Source organism: Mustela nivalis, assembly GCF_964662115.1.
Source record: "Mustela nivalis genome assembly, chromosome: 16".
Lineage (NCBI taxonomy): Eukaryota > Metazoa > Chordata > Mammalia > Carnivora > Mustelidae > Mustela > Mustela nivalis.
The window spans coordinates 9,701,051-9,720,610 of NC_139035.1; the positions used below are offsets into that span (position 1 = coordinate 9,701,051).

The 19,560-nt window shown below is 46.5% G+C and overlaps 1 protein-coding gene across 1 annotated transcript in view; it reads left to right on the forward strand.

Moving 5' to 3' along the window:
* Positions 1 to 19,560, forward strand: part of KIF26B (kinesin family member 26B) — a 412,901-nt gene that overhangs the window by 92,425 nt on the left and 300,916 nt on the right. The gene's annotated exons all lie outside the window — the stretch shown is intronic.

The window sequence follows — 19,560 nt, forward strand, 5'->3', positions numbered from 1 at the left end:
TGACCTTGCTAGGAAAAGGGGTCTTTACAGATGTAATTAAAATTAGGATCTTGAGAGGAGAGCATCTGGGATTAGGGTGGGGCCTAAATGCAGTCAGTGATGAGGGCTTTGGTAAGAGACAGAAAAGGAGAAGGCACAGGGACACAGAGGATGCCGTGGCAGAGGTGGAACCATGTGTCTATAAGCCAGGGGCCCCCGAGGATGGTCAGAAGCTAGGAGAGACAGGGGCAGACTCTCCCTCATACCCTCGGAAGGAACCAGCCCTGTGGACACCCTGGTCTCAGACTTCTGGACCCTAGAATGATTAGGGGTAAGTGTCGGTTTGTTTGAAGCCCACAAGTTCGAGGCCACTTGTTACTGCAGCCACAGGAAACTCACACAACGTGGCAGACGAGTTTGGGATGTTGACTGCCAAAAACCAGGTAGGGGATTTTAGACGTTATTTATTTATTTATTTATTTATTTATTTATTTATTTATTTATTTTTTGCAGCTGACAGCCTCGTCTACCCCTTTGCTCCAAGTGAGCCAGCCTCTCTCTGTGGCCACTGTCTGCAGCTGCTTTTTTGGGGGGCTTCTGTTCAGTAGTGGCAGGGCACGTTCCTTGGGGCACGAGGGCTGCATGTGCAGGAACCCCGGGGCTGCATCCGAGGGAGTGTGCCAGGAGGAGGCCGGGCCCATGGCCTTCAGACCCCTGACATTTCTATACCAAAACAAACATGCCTTAGATGACTTCCTTTTTTTCTTTTAGGGGATTTAAAATAGGGTTTCATCTGGCATGGAAAATGTCTTGCCACTTAAGAAAGAAAATAGAAGGGAATCTCCAGAAATCTCTGTAGGTTGGATTTTCTCTCTCCTTTCTCTTCAAATGCCATCTTTAAGCCCTGCCATCATCCTGGGCAGAGTCTGAAACCACCCCCTCCCCTCCGGTGCTTGGGATCACACCCTTCCCTTCCCGGTGGCCGGCCGCACCCCTGCAGATGTCAGGGCTCTCGCTGAGTCTGGTAGTTACTGTAGGCAGGGAGCAGGAAGAGGCAGGAAGGGGGTGGGGAACAGCGGGCGGGGTGGGGGTAGATTATTATAAAAGGGTTACAGGAGAAGGAAGGTGGGGGAATCACAAAAAAGAGACATAGTGCCTCCAGGAGAATGCTGTAATTTCCCCCAAGTACGGCCCTAGACATTGCATTCCAGACTCTCCCTTGTGCATACATTGCAGGAGGACAATTTCCCTGCATTGTTCCCTCCGTGTCCTCTGCGTCCTCTCTCCAGCTGATGGGCTGGTTTCTGGTATTCATGCCTTTGCACCGATCTGGCCGCCAAAATGCCCCTTTTGCAAGTCCTGGCCCTTATTCAGTATACTTTTTATTTTTCCTCACTTAGCGCGTTCCCGGCTCTTTATTTCATTACTCTGCATTCAGAATCTGGGGCCTCAATCAATAGCCTTGACATAAAGGCAGGGCCCTGCTTTCTCTCTTTGGCATGAGCAATTCCTTTCCCAAATCATGCATTTCTTTTCTCTCTCCAGAAGTCCCGCATGGAAAATGGCCCACTTAACAGCTCTTCATCTGTTCGAGGGAGAGATGGAGATAAAAACTGGGGATGGGGTTTCCTCGGGAAAGGACTCTACCTGCTTCTGCCCTCAGCCTTTTACACATGGTAGCCCGGTTCTTGGTTCCAGAACGTTCCTCCCTCCGAAGAAGGGAGGCTTGTGGGCACCACCCGTGCACCTGTGCACTGAGCTCCAGCCCTGCGCTGCCGCGTGCGGTTCTACGCTACCCAAGTTCACTTGTCTTCCCGTTTTGTCTGCTGTGAATTGGAGGCTCACGGAATCTTGGGGGGTATTTTGATTGACGGGGTGCCAGGTGCCATCCTGAGACACTCCGTGTGCAGGGGTGATGGATGCGTCTCAGACCAGCTGCACCTGACACCTGCGACTCACGCTCTCCTCTGACTCCTTGTTTAGAGCCCGGCTTCCTGGAGACGTGTGTGACCGCCAGTTCAGCGAGGCCTCCGCGTGTGCACGGAGTGGGGCGGGGGTGCTCTGGAACGGGATGGGGAGGAGTGGTGGATACTAGATCCGGCTGATGGGACCGGGTCGGAAGTAAGACTCCCGGGGTAGTCTCCGAGCTGCGTGTGTCTGAAAAGAGGTATCCATTGGCTGAAGCCAAGAGGCAAAGGTCATCTGAGCTCTTCTCCCCTGGCTCAAACCTCCCTCCTGCTGGAGGCTAGAGCCCAGGGCCTTGCTGATGACACACTGAGGCCAGGGCTTTCGGGGCTTAGCGCCTGGTGCTTTTATTCTGTCTGATTGGCATCATGGTGGCTGGACCTTCCCCAGAGGCTCACTCTTCTCATTTGTCCCACAGGGAGTATTAACATCCTCTGTGGTCTCTTGTCAGAGCTGCTCCCCCAACTTGGGATGGCGAGGCCTCAGACCATCTGTTTTTTTCTTACTTTGAAATGAGAAGGGCTGCCTGAAGGCCCCTGAGCACCTTGGTGGCCATGGTGTGACCGCTGTGTCTACACCTGGGGGTGTAGAAGCTGGGGGCCTCTGTGACCTCTTTTATTTTTATAGCAAAAAAAAAAAAGTGTGTGCAAAAAGTGTGTATGGTGGGAATATAAATTTAGAAGAGTACTGAAAAGAATACCCATGCATAAACATGGCATATTCTAGTACTCTTGAAGCCCCATGTGTAATGCTCCCGCATTGTACCTTCCCCTTTTTAAGCCCCTGGATGAACTCTGTCCTGAACTTACGGCTGATCAACTCCTTGACATTATTATATTATTTACTTCAAACACCTGGAGCCAAATCCGAGAGAGGTGTGTATGTCCATAGTTTTCTTCTGTGGGGTGGATTTTCATTCTAGTTCACCACCCAGGGTGTCAAGCTTTGGTTGACAGGTGCCCGCCCGTTTCCTGTGGCAATCTCTCATTAGGTTCTTACACGTCGGAGATAGTAGGTTTGGTATACAGCGATAAAAGAGCAAAACAGAACTGGTTATCTGTTCTCACCGCAGTGAGGTATGACAGGCAACCACAAACCTTAGCGGTGGCTTAAAATACCAATCATTTATGGTTGCTTCTGGGTCTGGGAAGTGAACTGGGGTCTGCGGATCGAGGCCGGGCTCAGCTGCTCTTGGCGCCCACCTGCGGGTTGGGTTCCGTCTGCTGCGCGTCCCCCATCCCCTGTGGATCAGTCGAGTGTTTTCTCCTCCTTGTCATCTTTTTAAAATTGAAATGTAGGTGGTACCCAACGTTACATTAGTTTCGGGTGTGCAACGTAGGGACTCCACATCCACATGCCACACTGTTCACCGTAAGTGTAGCTACCGTCTGTCCCCAGGCAACACCATGAGGACACACTCCATTGACTTGTTTTCCCCATGCTGTACCTTCCATGCCTGGGACTTAGTAATTCTGTAGATGGAAGCCTGTATCTCCTACTCGGCCCACCTCCCCACCCCTTCCCCTTTGGAAACCATCATTTGTTCTCTGTATTTTTTTTTAAGATTTTATTTATTTGAGAGAGAGAACAGAAGTGGGCAGAGGGAGAGGGAGAAGCAGACTTCCCGCTGAGCAGGGAGCCCAATGTGGGACTCGATCCCAGGGCCTCCAGGATCATGACCTGAGCTGAAGGCGGATGCTTAACCACTTGAGCCACCCAGGTGCCCCTAGTTCTCTGTGTTTAGGGTCTGTTTCTGCTTCTTTGTTTGTTTATTTATTATTAAGTTAAGTGGTATTAGTCTTTTTCTGTCTGATGTATTTCACTTTACACAATACCCTCTAAGTTCGTCCGTGTTGTAAAATGTCAAGATCTCATCTTTCATGGCGGACTAATAATACATTATATGTATATGCCACATCTTCTTTATCTGTTCTTCTATCATTGGACACTTGGGTGGCTTCCATATCTGCCTATTGTAAACAATGCCACAGTCAACTTAGGAGTGCATATATCTTTTTGAATTAGTATCTTTGTTTTCTTTGGGTAAACACAAGTGGAATTACTGGATCATATGATATTTCTATTATTAATTTTTGGATGAATCTCCATACTCTTTCTCACAGTAGCTACACCAATTTGCATTCTCACCAACAGGGCAGGAGGGTTCCTTTTTCTCCACATCCTCGCCAACACTTGCTATTTTTTGTCTTTTTGACACTTGCCATTCTGACAGGTGTAAGGTGGTTTCTCAATATGGTTTTGATTTGCATTTCCCTGATCATGAGTGATCTGAGCAACTTTTCATGGGTCTGTTAACCATTTATTTGATTATCTTCTTTGCAAAAGTGTCTTTTCAGGTCCTCTTTCGATGTTTTCACAGGAGTATTTGTTTTTTAGTGTTGAGTTTTATAAGTTCTCTATATGGATTCTATGTTTTAATTCCTTATGAGGTATATCCTTTGCAAATATCTTCTTGCACTTAAGAGGTTGCCTTTTCATTTTGTTGATGGTTTCCTTCACTCTGCAGAAGATTTTTATTTTGATGTAGCCCCAACAGTTTATTTTTGCTTTTGTTTCCCTTGCTTGGAGAGATGTATTTGGAAAAAGGTTTCTATGAATGAGGTCCAAGAGATTAATGACTGTGTTTTCTTCTGGAAGTTTCATGGTTTTAGGTCTTCTATTTTGGTCTTTAATCCATTCTGAGTTTATTTTTGTGTGTGGCATAAGAAAGTGGTCCAGTTTCATTCTTTTGCATGTAGCTGTCCAGTTTTCCACACACCATTTATTGAAGAGACTGTCTTTTTTCCATTGGATGTTCTTTCCTGCTTTGTCGAAGATTAGTTGACCATAGAGTTGTGGGTTCTTTTCTGGGTTTTCTGTTCTGTTCTGTTGCATTGCTCTGTGTGTCTGTCTTTGTGCCAGTACCATACTGTTTGATTATTGCAGCTTTGTAGTATAGTCAGAAATCGGAGATTACAACTCCTTAGCTTCTTTCTTTCTCAAGATTGCTTTGGTTATTCAGGGTCCTTTGACGTTCCATACACATTTTCATGCTATTTTTCTAGTTCTCTGAAAAATGCTGTTGGTATTGATAGGGTTTGCATTGAATTTGTAGATTGCCTTGAGTAGTATGGCTATTTTAACAATGTTAGTCCTTAACAAACCATGAGCATGGTATATCTTTCCAATTATTTGTGTCATCTTCAATGTCTTTCCTCAGTGGTTTATAGTCTTCAGAGTACAGTTCTTTCACTTCATTGGTTAATTTTATTACTAGGTATTTTATTCTTTTTGATGCAGTTGTAAATGGAATTGTTTTCTTAAATTTCTCCTTCTGCTACTCTGTTATTAGTGATTTCTTTGTATTAATTTTGTGTCCTGAAACTTTACTGAATTCATTTTTGCATTCTAGTAGTCTTTGGGTGGGGTCTTTAGGGTTTTCTATGTATAGTATCATGTCATCTGCAAATAGTAAAAGTTTTACTTCTTCCTTACCAGTTTGGATGCCTTTTATTTCTTTTTCTTGTCTAAATGCTGTGGCTAGGACTTCCAGTACTATGTTAAATAAAAGTGGCAAGCGTGGACATCCTTGTCTTGTTCCTGATCTTAAGAAAAAAGCTCTCAGCTTTTCACCATAGAGTATGATGTTAGGTGTGGGTTTTTCATGCATGACTTTTATCATGTGAACATTTTCTTCTTATGGCAGTGGCAGAAGTCCAAGGCTGCTGGGCTAAAGATGCCATGTCACTTAACTTCTAGGCCTTGCACACTTAATTTCTACTCACGTTCCATTGCCCACAGCTCTCACATAGCCCCCATGGGGGTAGGAAATACATTCTTCCTCTAGTGGAAGGAACTGCAACGTCATGTGGTAAGCACAGATAAAGAATTTGGAATACTTATACGTAGTGTTGAAGGGATATGGCTCTGTCTCTGTCAGTGTGTGTGAATCTGTCCTCACTGCGTTTCACTGTCAAAAGTTTAAATATCTTGAGGGTTGGATTTATTAATCAAGAATATTCATTTTTACCTCTGGGGGTCTCTCAGGTAGAGCAATCCAGATGGAATATTTCCTAAAATTAAGAAAAAGAAAAAAGAAAAGCAGAGGAATACTCACTCAAAGAGACCCCTGCTTCCTCTTGCTTTATTGCTTGCCTCGGGGAGGGTTCCTGAGAACAGGAATTGAAGTGGCAGCCTCGTCCCTTAAAACTTGTCCATCACAGGCCGAGGATGTCACCTGGTTTGTGGAATACCTGTGATCACCTGGTGCTTTGTAGGCTGGGATGGGTAGGAGAAAGTAAAACAAAATCCAGCCCATATATTTTATGTTTTGCTTCTTAAGCTAGTGGTGAACAAAAATATCATAATTCTGCAGAAAATTACCAGGATACAAATGGGTTCATTTTCAAGATCTTTAGATATTTGGTGTATGCATTAAAAAGATAAAGTAGGTGGTAGCTATTTATAAATTAAAGGTTATTCACTTTATAAATGGACTTCGTGTAGATTGAAGTAGCAGTTTTTTTTCCCAATACATTAAAATTTCAATTAAAAATCTTTGCTTTCCTTACAACTTTTTATTTTTTGTTTTGTTTTTTTTCCCCATAACATGTAACAGGAAAATCTTTGCAAACCTGGAACTGTTTTTTTCCATGGTGATCACTGTATATTTTTAGCTGTTTAATTTTTGTTTTAAAAACTGTTTAATGATTCATATATGGTTCATTTTATACACTTGTTAATTGCTATGACATTAAATCATTAAATTTTCATATTAAGCAGGATTTAAATGTCTTAAAATTGGACTGTGTTCCCATGTTATTTTAATGATCTCTTAGTGTTTCATAACTATATAATTTTTTAAATCTCTGTGTTCAAGACTGACTAAAAGATTATTGTAACCTGCGTCTCAGTGGCCTGGCACTTTCGGCGCGCTTGCAGAGATCACGTTGTTAGGGAGAGCCTCGTGTCTTCACTGGCACATGCCCAAAGAAGAAAGAATTCTAACTCCCAACAGTAGCTTAGCTCTTTCATTGCAAAGTTGCTGCTCCTTTTCATCTCCCCATCTTTATTTTTCCCATAAGCTTCTTGGTTTTGATAATTATCTTTTGGGTGTCCTAGTCATACTATTGTAGGTTTTGTTAAAAATAAAAGGAACGAGGGGTGCCTGGGTGGCTCAGTTGGTTAAGTGTCAGATTCTTGATTGAGGCTCAGGTCATTGTCTGGGGGTTTTGAGATCGAGCCCTGTGTCCATGCTGGGCATGGAGTCTACTTGAGATTCTGTCTCCCTTTGCCCTCCCCGTGTGCCCCCCCGCACCTGCTTGTATGCACGTGTGCATGCTCTCTCTAAAAAGCAAAAATATTAAAAATAAAAGGAATGATAAGAGAAGGAAACAACTAGGAAATCCACCAACAGTCAATTTCCATATCCCAAATTATTTTTTTTCACTGCCCCGTCCTTTCCTCCCACTCTGTTTTAGTGTTGAGCATTATGGCTGGAAGAAGTTTCGAATTTTCCAGGAGTCCATCTGCTCTACGTACTATCTCCCACCTGAAGTCATAACGTTCCGATCCAAGCATTGCAATCATTTTCACAGCAATGCAGAGTGATTTCACACACGGAGATTATGACTTCTGCGGCGAGTGAGCGGTGTAAAATTATTAACCCCGTAGGACAGGGACCCCATTTCACACTGATTTCCTTAGCAACTGACAGAAAACAGGAAAATGGACAGCATAAATGGATTGAGGATAATGCAGCATCCCATTTAATAATCTGTCCTCAGTGCCTCCAGAACATAATCTCAACCAGAAATGATAGTGGACACCAAAGCGTACTGAGGAAATTTCTCTAGAAAAGGCAGTGCTCGTGTGGAGGAGGGGCATAGGAAGAGGTTGGGTCCATTGAAGCTAGAGTCTTGCCCTGTAGTGCTGGGCCACGGGGCCAGTGGGACTTCTAGAGAGACAAGATGACAAGCTGGGTGACAGAGTTCTGAAAAGGATGATTCCGATTTGTGTCTGGTTTCCTTGGACTTCGAGGAAGAAGTCCATTTGACCCATTGAACTGGGTCTGTAAATTAATGCTTACAACCTCCCAATCATTAACAGTAAGAATAACCCAAGAGTCTTTTTTTTTTTTTTTTAAGATTTGAGAGAGAGTGAGGGAGATCACAGAGGGAGAAGCAGACTTGCCGCTGAGCGGAGAGCCCGATGTGGGGCTTGATCCCAGGACCTGGGATCATGACCTGAGCCAAAGGCAGATGCTTAATTGACTGAGCCACCCAGGCGCCCCAGGAATAACCCAAGAGTCTTGATGTCTTGCCCAAAGACCTAGAACCTCCACCACACTCAAATATCCCGTTTTCAGGTTACTGTTCCTATTTCGAGGAAGGGAGTTTTTGGCCACAAGAAGAGATTCAATCCAGATAGTCCAACTATTTTTCCATACCCACCAGGAGAATCACACAGACATCTCACGTAATAGGCTGCATTGTATTTGATCAAGCCTGAGATTTCTGCTACCTTTTCATAGCAGGACTTACATGTAAAAGAAAGCTGTTAGGACTGCTGAGGAAAAGTTGCTCCGAAATAAAATATTTCCCTCTGAATCACCAGTAATTTTTGGAAACCTCACCACAACTGATCAAGCAAGTCTCGGGCAACTTTCTTCCTGAAATGCAGTGAACCTGAATTTTAGTTTAATCACCCATGGTGGGATTTGGAGGCATTTTCTGTTCTTTGAAACAATTATCACTGGAGAAATTATTACAAGTCACAGGAACCCAGACATTGTAGAACCTTCCATTACCTCTATTCAATGATTATTATTGTGATTTTCTAGTTAAGGAGTGTATGGACTTGAAAAAAATCATCTAATAAACATTGATTAGTAGCTGCTTGATGCCTGAGAGCAGAAAATTAGAAGGAACCAGATGCACCCACTTTAATTAATTGGTGTAATCGTAGTGGTGTGCAACAACGTGGGTGAAAATTGCTAACTTCAATTGTGGCGTTGTGCCTCAGATGAATTTTTGCAGTTTCCAGGTCTTTTTTTTTTTTTTTTTCCTTGAATAACTACATATTGGGAGCTTCTGTGTTTTCCTTTCCCATATCCTTGATTTTTTTCTTCCTCTTATTTGGAGGGTGGGAGGGGGTTCAATGAAATCTCTTCATGGAGCGATGTATTCCAAATTGCCGATTATTCAGCAGGAGAGCTGGGAGTTTATTCCCTGAGTTTTCTCGGTTCATTCAAAAGACCCACAAAGAGGGAACAGGAGCAGTAGTGGAAATGATACACGTCATCTTCCTTTCGACAAGCAGCACAGACTGGAAATAGAAGCATCAACTCTCCGCCTAGAAAAGCCTTTTCCGGTTTTCCTCTGCTTTGCCGTCATTTTCTCTGGGAAGCACCCCAAACTGCCCCACTCCACACTCAGTCCTACATCCAGCTCTGCGAGGCTCCCCTACCCCTTAGTGGTTACCATATTCTGTTTTTCAATTGCCTATTTATTGTCTATATGTTTTTTTCATTTGGGACACAGGGCTGTGTCTTGCCACCTATGTATCTCTAGCAGATAAAACACAGCCTGGTATTCAGTAGGTGCTTAATAAAACCTGTATTGAATGAATGAATGAATGAATGAATGAATGAATGAAAGTAGTGTCTATCTCATGAAGGTGGGGGCTCTTCCATACCTCATTCATTTGTTTCCTCGGGGCCCTTGTGGTGTATCTATCATTGGTTGCTTCCATGAGCCACCCCGAAACTTAGCAATTTATAAGACAGTCATTTCTTTAACCAAGGTTTTGCAGACTGGCGGTTTAGATCAGACTCAGGCAGATGGTTCTTCTGGGTTCCCTCATGTGACTACTGTCTGCTTCCTAGTCAGTTTGGGGCTTGTGGTCATTTATTTTCTAAGAGTAGCCAGGCTTATTCGGGAGGTAACGGGGTAGTGTCCCGAGAGGGAGAGGTGTCCGTGATGTATTGGGGCCTAAACTTAAAAGTGGTCAAGTACCTCTTCTGCTACATTTTGTTGGCTAAAGGAATCACAAGTCCAGTTAAAGGGCAGGGAATGAACTTTACCTTTTAATGGCAGGAGGTTCAAAGTCACATTGCTGGGGACAGGGAAACAGGGGAGAGAAGAATTAAGGACATTTTCTTAATCTACCATACTTGGAAAATAGGAAATACTCCAAGCAAACAAACAAACCCAAAAAACTTGAATTAAACCCGAGGAATATTAGATTTAGCCAAAATCTGGGGCAATCTGTCAGACGGTTAAGTTTCTCTTTGGTTCCAGGTTACATCCCTTTCGCGTCCTTTGCCCACTTCTCGTTGGCCTAGTCCACTGTTAGCCACACACTCGGGCCCTCATGTTGCCCTGTCAGTGGCCAAGTCCTTCTCTTCAGTTGACAAATCTTTTATTAGGCACTTGCTCTACTGCCGAGCGCCAGGTGCAAGCCATACTCTTACTAGGAGTAGAGCAGCGAGCATGGAGAACATCGTTCTTGTCCTGTGCTGGTACAGATGTCTGAGGAGAAGCCATCAGTGTGATTAGTTACAAAGACACGTAGGACTGGAGAGAATCAATAATGACTGGCCCGTTGAGGGTATGATGTCGAAGCCAAGACCGTCAGGTTCGGTCGGGGCTGCTAACCAAGAGTGGTGAGGGCCAGGAAGGCAATGGGGAGCACTTCCCGGGATGAGTGAGCATGGAGGACGTCCCCGAGGAGGGAGAGAGCAGGGTGTGTGGGGAGCTGGGGGGAGGAGAGGGTGTACAGATTCTATCTCCTAGAACTTCGTGGGCCCTAAAGGCTCTTTCCCGGGGGGGGGGGGATGAAAAGCTGTTAAAGGGCTTTATATAGGGAAAGATAGAACCTGATTCACTTTGAAAAATCTTCCCGGGCCACATAGAGAACAGAGGAGAGAAGTGTGTAAGACTGGACATGAGATCCATTCCATTCACCACCATCAAAGCACTGTCCCCCAGTTCCTCAAAATATTACAAATGGAACTTCCCTACAATCCAGCAATTTTCCTTCTGGGTATTTATCCAAAGACACAAAAACACCAGTTTGAAGAGATACATGCAGCCCAATGGTTAGGGCAGGATTGTTTACAACAGCCAAGATACGGAAGCCAACCAAGTGTCTATCGACAGACAAATGGATAAAGAAGACGTGCTGTATACACACGATGGAATATTACTCAGCCATGAAAAGGATGTGATCTTGCCCTTTGTGACAACGATGAATGGACCTAGAGGGCGTAATACTGAATGAAATAAGTCAGACAGCAGAAGACAGATACCACATAATCTCACTTAAATGTGGAATTTTTTTTTTAATATTTCATTTATTTATTTACTTGAAAGAAAGAGAGCACATGAGTGGGGGGGGCAGAGGCAGAGGGAGAAGCAGACTCCCCACTGAGCAGGGAGCCCAATGTGGGCCTTGATCCCAGGACCCTGAGATCATGACCTGAGCCGAAGGCAGAGGCTTCACCGACAGAGCCACCCAGACGCCCCTTCGATGTGGAATTTAAACAACAAAACGAATGAACAAACAAAACAAAACAAAAGCAGACCCAGAGCTGCCGCGGGTTGCCAGAGGGGAGCGGTTGGAGGGACGGACGCAGAAACAGGTGAAGGGGACTTAGAGGCACGGGCTTCCACTTATAAAATAAATACGTCGGGGGCCCTGACGGGCAGCCTAAGGGCGTAGGGGTCAGAATGTCGTAATAACTTTGTATGGTGACAGATCGTAACTCGACTTCTCATGGGGCTCACTTGGCAATGTATAACAATATCCAGTCCTTACGATGCACACCTGAAATGAATAGGCTATTGTATGTCCGTTTAACTTTAATAAAACCAAACAGGAACCTCATGCTCCCCCCACCACCAGGTGTTAGGAAGAAAGCAATCTGACTAAATTGAATTCACACTAAGATTGCCACGACCTTGTCAGCAGTACTCGTTCAAATAAATCTTTTATGCGCACGTTTAGGTCCTTCTGAAGCCTGGGTTGGACAGTGATGTCTCCGTCTTGGGGGCGCACAGGGGCCGCTGGAAGCTGAGGAAGTGGGGCCCGGATGGGAAGGGAAGTGGCGGGGAGGGGCTGTCCTGCCGGGCGCCTGCAGGGGAGGGAGGTGGGGCTGCAGAGTCAGACGGGCTTGGGACTCAGCTGATCTCAAGGGAGACTGTCTGACGCCTGTTCTCCTGGGACAACTTCTCACACCTGATGGTTGCTCACATTTTTTCTTTTCCTTTTTATTCTGTTTTCTCTTCTTTTTTTCAAAGCTTTTATTTATTGATTTGACAGAGAGAGACACACAGAGAGAGGGAACACAAGCAGGGGGAGTGGGAGAGGGAGAAGCAGGCCTCCCGCTGAGCAGGAAGCCTGACACAGCCCGATCCCAGGACCTCAGGATCATGGCCCAAGCTGAAGGCAGACACCTAACGACTGAGCCACCCAGGCACCCCCACTTTTTTTTTTTAACCCTTTTATTGGGCATCATTTAAAAACTTTGCAACTTGTCAGAACCTTCAAACTACCTTAGGGAGCCTGGCTCTCGGGGGAAGCCAAGGTCTTCCTTCTGGTCTCATCCCATGGGAGTGTCTTGAAAGTGCCTTTACAAGCTTCGTGGTATTCTGGGCATAACAGACGCAAGTTTTTGTCCAGGGGGGGAGATCAACCGTGTGTGCAGGCAGGTGACCCGCTCCAGCTGTCCTTGGTTCTGAGTGGGCCACGGACGCAGCCTGGTGACCGCCCCGCTTCTTCCTGATGGAACCTGTAGAGCCTCCCTCTGGCCGGCAGGTCCCCTCGCCAGGTGGCCCCAAGCCCTCCTGAAGCTTTCTTTACCGCCCGGGTCCTGCTTCTCAGTCGTGTTCCGTACTGGGTTACTTGCAGGATGGAGATGTTATCTTTAACGTTCACTAACTGTGTCACGAAGATAATATGATCCAATTCAAGAAATGTAACTTCGAGAGGTTTTCTACCCACGCTTCGTGGGTGTGTTGTGTGTGTATACGCGTATTTGTGTTTAATCTTTCATAATCGTGTCCCCACGGCTAAGGAAAACCTGGTTTTCCCTCTGTCTTCTGCTTGGGCTGCCCTTTGATTTTGCTCTCCTTTTTGCTTGCTGTGTCCTGAGCGCTCTGTGTCAGCAATGCCTCAGTACGGGGAGCAGAGGGGATGTCGGGTGCCGAGGGTGCCCCGAGCTGGGTCTGTGTTGCGGGCGTGGGGGTGGGTGGCGGAAGTGGAGTGCCGTGGGCTCGAACTTTGTGCTTTTGTTGCACTTGAACTCTGTGCCCGGCTCTGCGAGATCTGAGTGATTCCCCCAAGCCTGGGCTGCCTCAGCGTCTCCCCAGAGAGAATGTGGCCTGGCAGCAGCTAGACAACCCTTCATGAAAAAATTCTTGGGGTAAAAGCCTGGCGACAGAGAAGGGAGGTTTCTTCCTTTCTTGTATTTTTTTTTGTTGTTGTTGTTGTTGTTGAGGAACACAACCCTGAATTTAGTCATTCTGAGCTGTCCTCTTGGAAGAGAAGCATCATGATACACGGTCTTTGAACTGGCAAAGGAAAACTCTGATTTCCCGTGGGCGGTGTCCCCTTGAGAAATAAGGCCGTTGGACTGTTTTGACTTGTTCCTTTAAGGAGCCTAGACCATAATGGTGGCCCTGTTTTGCATCCTGAGGGGCTGCGGACAGGAAGTCTATGGCAAGGTTCATAAAACACTTAGAGCCCTTGTCAGAGAAAAGGGCCATAGAAATGGAAGGCGGCGCAAATTGTGTTGGAAACCTCCCACGGAGTCTCCTGGCGTTCACTTCAGTCCAGCCCTGAGAGGGGGCAGGGAGCAGATCTGTGCCAAGGCCCCGCCCCCGCCCCTCCCCTCTTTCTCTCTTCTCAAGGAAAGAACCCAAGTGTCTGAGGCTCACCATCCAGGAGAATCCTTCCAGAAGTGAACTTGTGGTCCATCTGATGTCTCTGAAGGAGTAGCTCCCTTCTCAAATTTTACCATTGTGCTTTTTCCTTTCTCTGAAATGGGTCTCTAAATAAGGAGCCGGCTTGTCTCCTTGAGGAGTCCCGCAGACTAGGCTGCCCTTCAACGCCAGCATAAAAGTGAATCTGGTCTGGAGCAGTCGTTTGCTTTTCCACAAGATCACTGGGTTCTCTTTCAGACCTGCTTATGCTGACACTAGCAGGGGAGATATGGTAGAGGCGCCGGAGAGGACAAGGGTTGGGACTGGTTCTTAAAGGAAATGCCCTTGAGAAGACCCCATTCGAATTTCACGGGCGTTCCAGCTTTCGACTGCTGTGATGTTTTCTAAAACACAACCTGGTGGCTTCTAACTCCTGGGAAAGCATGGCGGAGAGTTAGAGCCCAAACTGGTGTGTCTCTCGCCAATCAATGAAGCGTAGACTGGTTAAAGACCTTTATCTGGAATGCAGAGAAATGATCTTTTTTCAAACATTAGACACAACTCCATCATATCTTTGAGAGCAATGTGTATACACGCCGTTGGTTTAACATTTTAATGTAATTAATTAGACACCAACAAATGGTCAATTCAGTCAGCTTCTTAATGGGTTTTTGACAAAACCGAGCCAGTCATCGGCGTGAAGCAGGTGGTCGCTTGTGCAGTGGTCGGGAGTCTGGAGAGATGGCGAAACTGATCATGATGAAGGGCCGCGGTCCGACCTAAGGAAGATCGGAGAACTCCCAACCGCAGAGCCCAAGCAATCCCTCCTCCACTGGTGAAATGAAATCTCCATCCCCACCCTTCAAGGTCTCCTCTGATTTCACGTGAAGTGCTATTTTCATTTCTTGTTGAAAAGCACACAGAAGACGTTGATGTGTTTGGCAGGCGTGATGGAGGTGATGAGCGAGAACTTCCCGGAGGCATTTGGACAGTAGAGATGATGATTCTACTCGGGCTTTTCTTAAGTCCTTTTGGAAACATTCCTTTTCAGGGACTCGAGCTAATTGACAGGAAGATCTCCATTAAGTATACTTAGAAAAGTTCCTCCCTCTAGTTTTCTGTAAACTGGATTTGCCTAAGAGACTTTTTTGGGGGGACGTCATTCTCAGAATGGCGTGGGTAGATCTGCTTTGACCTGATGGCTCGGGGTGAAAGGAAGCCTTAAGGAGTGTGAGGCTGTTTTGGGGAATTAAGGTTTGCCTGAGACAGCTCTGGTTCAGACTTGAACTTGTGGAGACATCTCTGCCTCTCCCATTATTTGTCTTTATAAGCCTGTACGTAGCCTAATGTGGATTTCAAGGTAGGTAGGTTTCAAGGACTCTGACGTTCGGTTGTTTGCTACCCTATAGACCTTGAGTTGATTTGTCGATTTGGGCCCCCTGTGCTGCTCGGAGCTGTGGCTTTGGGGGAAGAAGGATTCAGGGTCCTGAAAGCTTTGGGGATATAGTCATTTTTTTTTTTTTTTTCTCATGGGGCGGGAAATTTACCCCAAGGGCAGAGAACAAGGAGGGTAGGTATGGTCCATGGCATTGCCCTTTTAGGAACAAGAGGCTAATACCCGTGCTTGCTAACTCACGTCTCTCCTCACGCGCTTTGTAGTTGACATCCCTTATTAAACCGCTCTGATCTCCGTGATTACAGGGTAGCGCCGTTTAATACCAGAGGCAAGCAGAACAGTCAGGGGTGTGGGTAGTCATCTGAGGGGCGGACGATAAGGCCGCAAACAAAGGTGCAGTCAGGGAGTGGATTTGGATCTGCCCAGTGAGCACCGGGGCTCGTCCTGGGGAGCCTGTGATCGAAGGATCTTCCCCATGGCCGTCACCCTTGGGATCTCCTGCCGGCATCAACTGTCTTGATGGGGTGCCTGGAATGTCAGGTCGGAACCAAAAAGCCTTGCTTATTAGTGAGGTTGACTTTGCTTTTCACACACTCGTCTTTATTAACTTTATGTCCCTTGCCCCAAATGCCATCCCCTCTCCTCCCTGGTAGTTCACGCCCGTCCCTTTCGGAAAGGACTCAATCAAAACCCAGCTCTTTCCAAATCCTGTCTACAGCCTCACCTCAGTACTGTGTAATTTTGTGTTCCTTCCACATATAACTTGTAGCATTCCCTAGTGACTTCATTTATGTGTTGACTTCTTATTTATTTGAGAGAGAGAGAGAGAACACACACAAGCAGGGGTGGGGGAGGGGCAGAGAGAGAAGGAGGAACAGACTTCCCACTGAGCAGGGAGCCTGACGTGGGACTCGATCCCAGGACCCTGGGACCATGACCTGAGCTGAAGGCAGACACAACCGACTGAGAGACCTGGGCGCGGCTACGGGCTGACTTCTTAGGTGGCACATTTAAGAGTGTTTTTATGTTGAAGCAAGTAGAACCGACCTACTCAAACTAAATTGTATGAACTGTATATATTAATTTTCAGGTCTGGGGATAATATTTGATTCTCAAAAAAAAAAAAAAAACTGAGAGCAATTATTATTTCCATTTTATAGATGTTGAAACCGACCTTCTGGGAGGTCCAGTGACTTGCCAAGGTCGCACAGCTGGGGGGAGGGGAAGAGGCAGGATTTGAATCCTTATCTTCTCTCTTTCTCTCTCTTTTTGTGAGAGACAGAGACAGAGAGAAAGGAGGGGCAGAAGGAGAGGGAGAGAGAATCCCAGGCAGACTCCGTGCTCAGCGCAGAGCCCAACAAGGGGCTTAATCTCACAACCCCGGGATCGTGATCTAAACCAAAATCAAGAGTTGGACGTTCAACTGACTGAGCCACTCAGGCACCCCAAATCCTATCTTCTGACTCCGTGTCCAGTATTCTTTACATGACCACACACTGCCCCTTAGCTTGGCCAACCCAATAAATTCTACCTTCAAAAAGTAAGGCACACAATTTAAAAAGTGGAAGCCTTCATTCTCGGGAAGTATCCTTTTGAACATGATGGTTTTTTTCTAGAACAAAACCTGACTTAAAGGAGTAGTCTCAGCCTTCAGGAAAGGTTATTCTTAAGGTTTACCTGTTTCTTTATGGAGCATTGGTCAGGTGCCAGCCCTCTTCTGGGTACCGCCCTGCTTGAAGAGAACGGGGACACTGTCCGGGGAGGACATGGTTCCTGCCCTTTCCCGAGCTCTCAGCCTGGGAGGGCGGGAGGTGGGACCCCACGGCTGCAGATATCCCGTGCGCTTGTGAATCTGGAAGACTGATGCCTAGTGTACCACCTGTGGGCCAGTGTGACCTCCGTGAGCTCCAAGTGAGCTCACACTCTATAAACACTAGTTTTCAGGATGCTTTCATGGGTGGACAGATAAACAAATACATACCATGGAATACTATCCAGTGTTGAAAAAAGAACAAAATCGTCGTCCATGCTCTAACTTGTGCCACAAACCCTGAAGACACAGGGTCATGTGAAATAAGCCAGACACATGTACAGACGTAAGATTCTGCTTGCACCAGGGCAAATTCACAGAGATAGAAAGGAGAGGATGCCAGAGGCTGGTCGGGGGGGAGTAGGACTACTGCTTCATGGGTGCAGGCTTTCGGGTCAGGAGGAAGAATACGTTCTGGAGGGGATGGTGTTGATGGTTACAAACCAGTGTACGCAAATCCCATTGACTTATTGTTATTTTAGAGAGGTGGGGGAGGAGCGGAGGGGGAGAGAGAGGGAGAGAATCTTAAGCAGACCCCACACCCAGCGCAGAGGCCCACACGGGACTCCATCTCATGACCCCATGATCTCACGATCATGACTTAAGCCAAGATCAAAAGTTGGACACTTAACCGACTGACCCCTCCTGCAGACGCCCCATGCCATTGACTTATATACCTTAAAACGGTCATGGGGCGCCTGGGTGGCTCAGTGGGTTAAGCCTCTGCCTTCGGCTCAGGTCATGATCTCAGGGTCCTGGGATCGAGTCCCGCATCAGGCTCTCTGTTCAGCGGGGAACCTGCTTCCTCCTCTCTCTCTCTCTGCCTGCCTCTCTACCTACTTGTGATCTCTCTGTCAAATATATAAATAAAATCTTAAAAAAAAAAAAAAACGGTCAAAGTGGGGCGCCTGGGTGGCTCAGTTGGTTGAGTGACTGCCTTTGGCTCAGGTCATGACCCCAGAGTCCTGGGATCGAGTCCCACATCGGGCTCCCAGCTCCATGGGCAGTCTGCTTCTCCCTCTGACCTTCTCCCCTCTCATGCTCTCTCTCTCTTTCTCAAATGAATAAATAAAATATTTTTTTAAAAAGGTCCAAGTGGTTAAATTCATCTCATATGTATTTGACCACACACCCAAAAATGATCTCCCAGAATAGCATCCATGATCCTTATCAACACGTTTAAGGCAAGAGGGAGATGGAGATCGTCGTGGTAACCAATCTCAGGAAAGCCAAAGAGACCCCACATGTCACCAGGCGGTTTTCGAAATGCGAAGTGTCGGTCTGAACAGCCTTCCCCGGGACACGTGCTCTGTCTCGAGAGTGTTCAGAGCGGGTCTGGCGAGGGCAGAAAACTGGACCAGGTTCCGGGTAGCGCTTTCACAGTCGATTGGGTAATGAGGAGAGCTGTTCTCGGAGAAGCGAGAACATGTGTACTGGAAGACTGCCTTTGCTTAATGTCCCACTCCATCCAGGAGGCCAGATGGCTTTTTATGTGGTTTTCACAACTGTGGTTTTGGATTGATTACTCAACCTGTTTGTGTTCCTAACCCAGCTCCCTGCCTCCTGCCCGCCTTTTAGTGTAACCCTCCTTCCCAGAGCTGGGTTTGAACAGTTGCATTGTTGGAGTTTTCCTTATGATGATCACATCAGTGCCAGCCCCTGCTACCTTCAGAGCCCTCTGCCTGCCCAGAGCCGAGCAGAGAAGATTTTTTAAAAAAATCCTTTTTTCCAACAGGTCTGATCAAGTGAATGGCTTTCACTCTGCATTTATATTCAATTCTGGATTTATTTTTTTCAAGCTGGGATCAGCCGCCTGATGGGTTGCGAGAGGACAAGTCCCGATCCCATGTTGGCTTTCCCTGACCCGCTAGCCTCCCGCCATCAGACAGTGTTTTCATAAGAAAAGCAAACTCATTTTATATATCGAATAAGAAAAACATAATAAAGGAATAAAAAGTCATATTTGCACAACATTTCAGGATGTTCAAAACGCTTTTCCCCTATGTAATCTCTTTCAGTCCTTAGAGCAGTCCTGAGATGGAGGTGAGCAGGTTTCCCCACTTTGGATAGGGAAACTGAGGCACAGAGACATTAAGGGGGGGTACCTGAGTTTGCACAGCTAACATCGGTTCGAGCTAGATCTGGAGACTGCATGCTCTGTGTCTGCATCCAGAATTCCTTCCCGCATCGCCCAACAATTCCAGGGAGAGAACAACCAATTTAGTGTCAAGAATTTCAGCACGAGCCACTGTGTTGGGCCACGTTCGGGTCATCGTTGTTCTTTATCAACGAAGTCACCGTGGCCATTTGAACCTCGCAAGGTCCGCTTTGCATGCTCTCCATTCTTCAGTAGCTCTCGGGGCAAGGGTCTGCCTGTGACCCATTTTCGCAGATTGGTAGATGACTCCGAGCCTGACTCCGAGGCAGGGGACTTGCCTTGGCCTCTGGAACGGGGCTCCGGCTGCCCCAGCAGGGAAGCTGGAGCC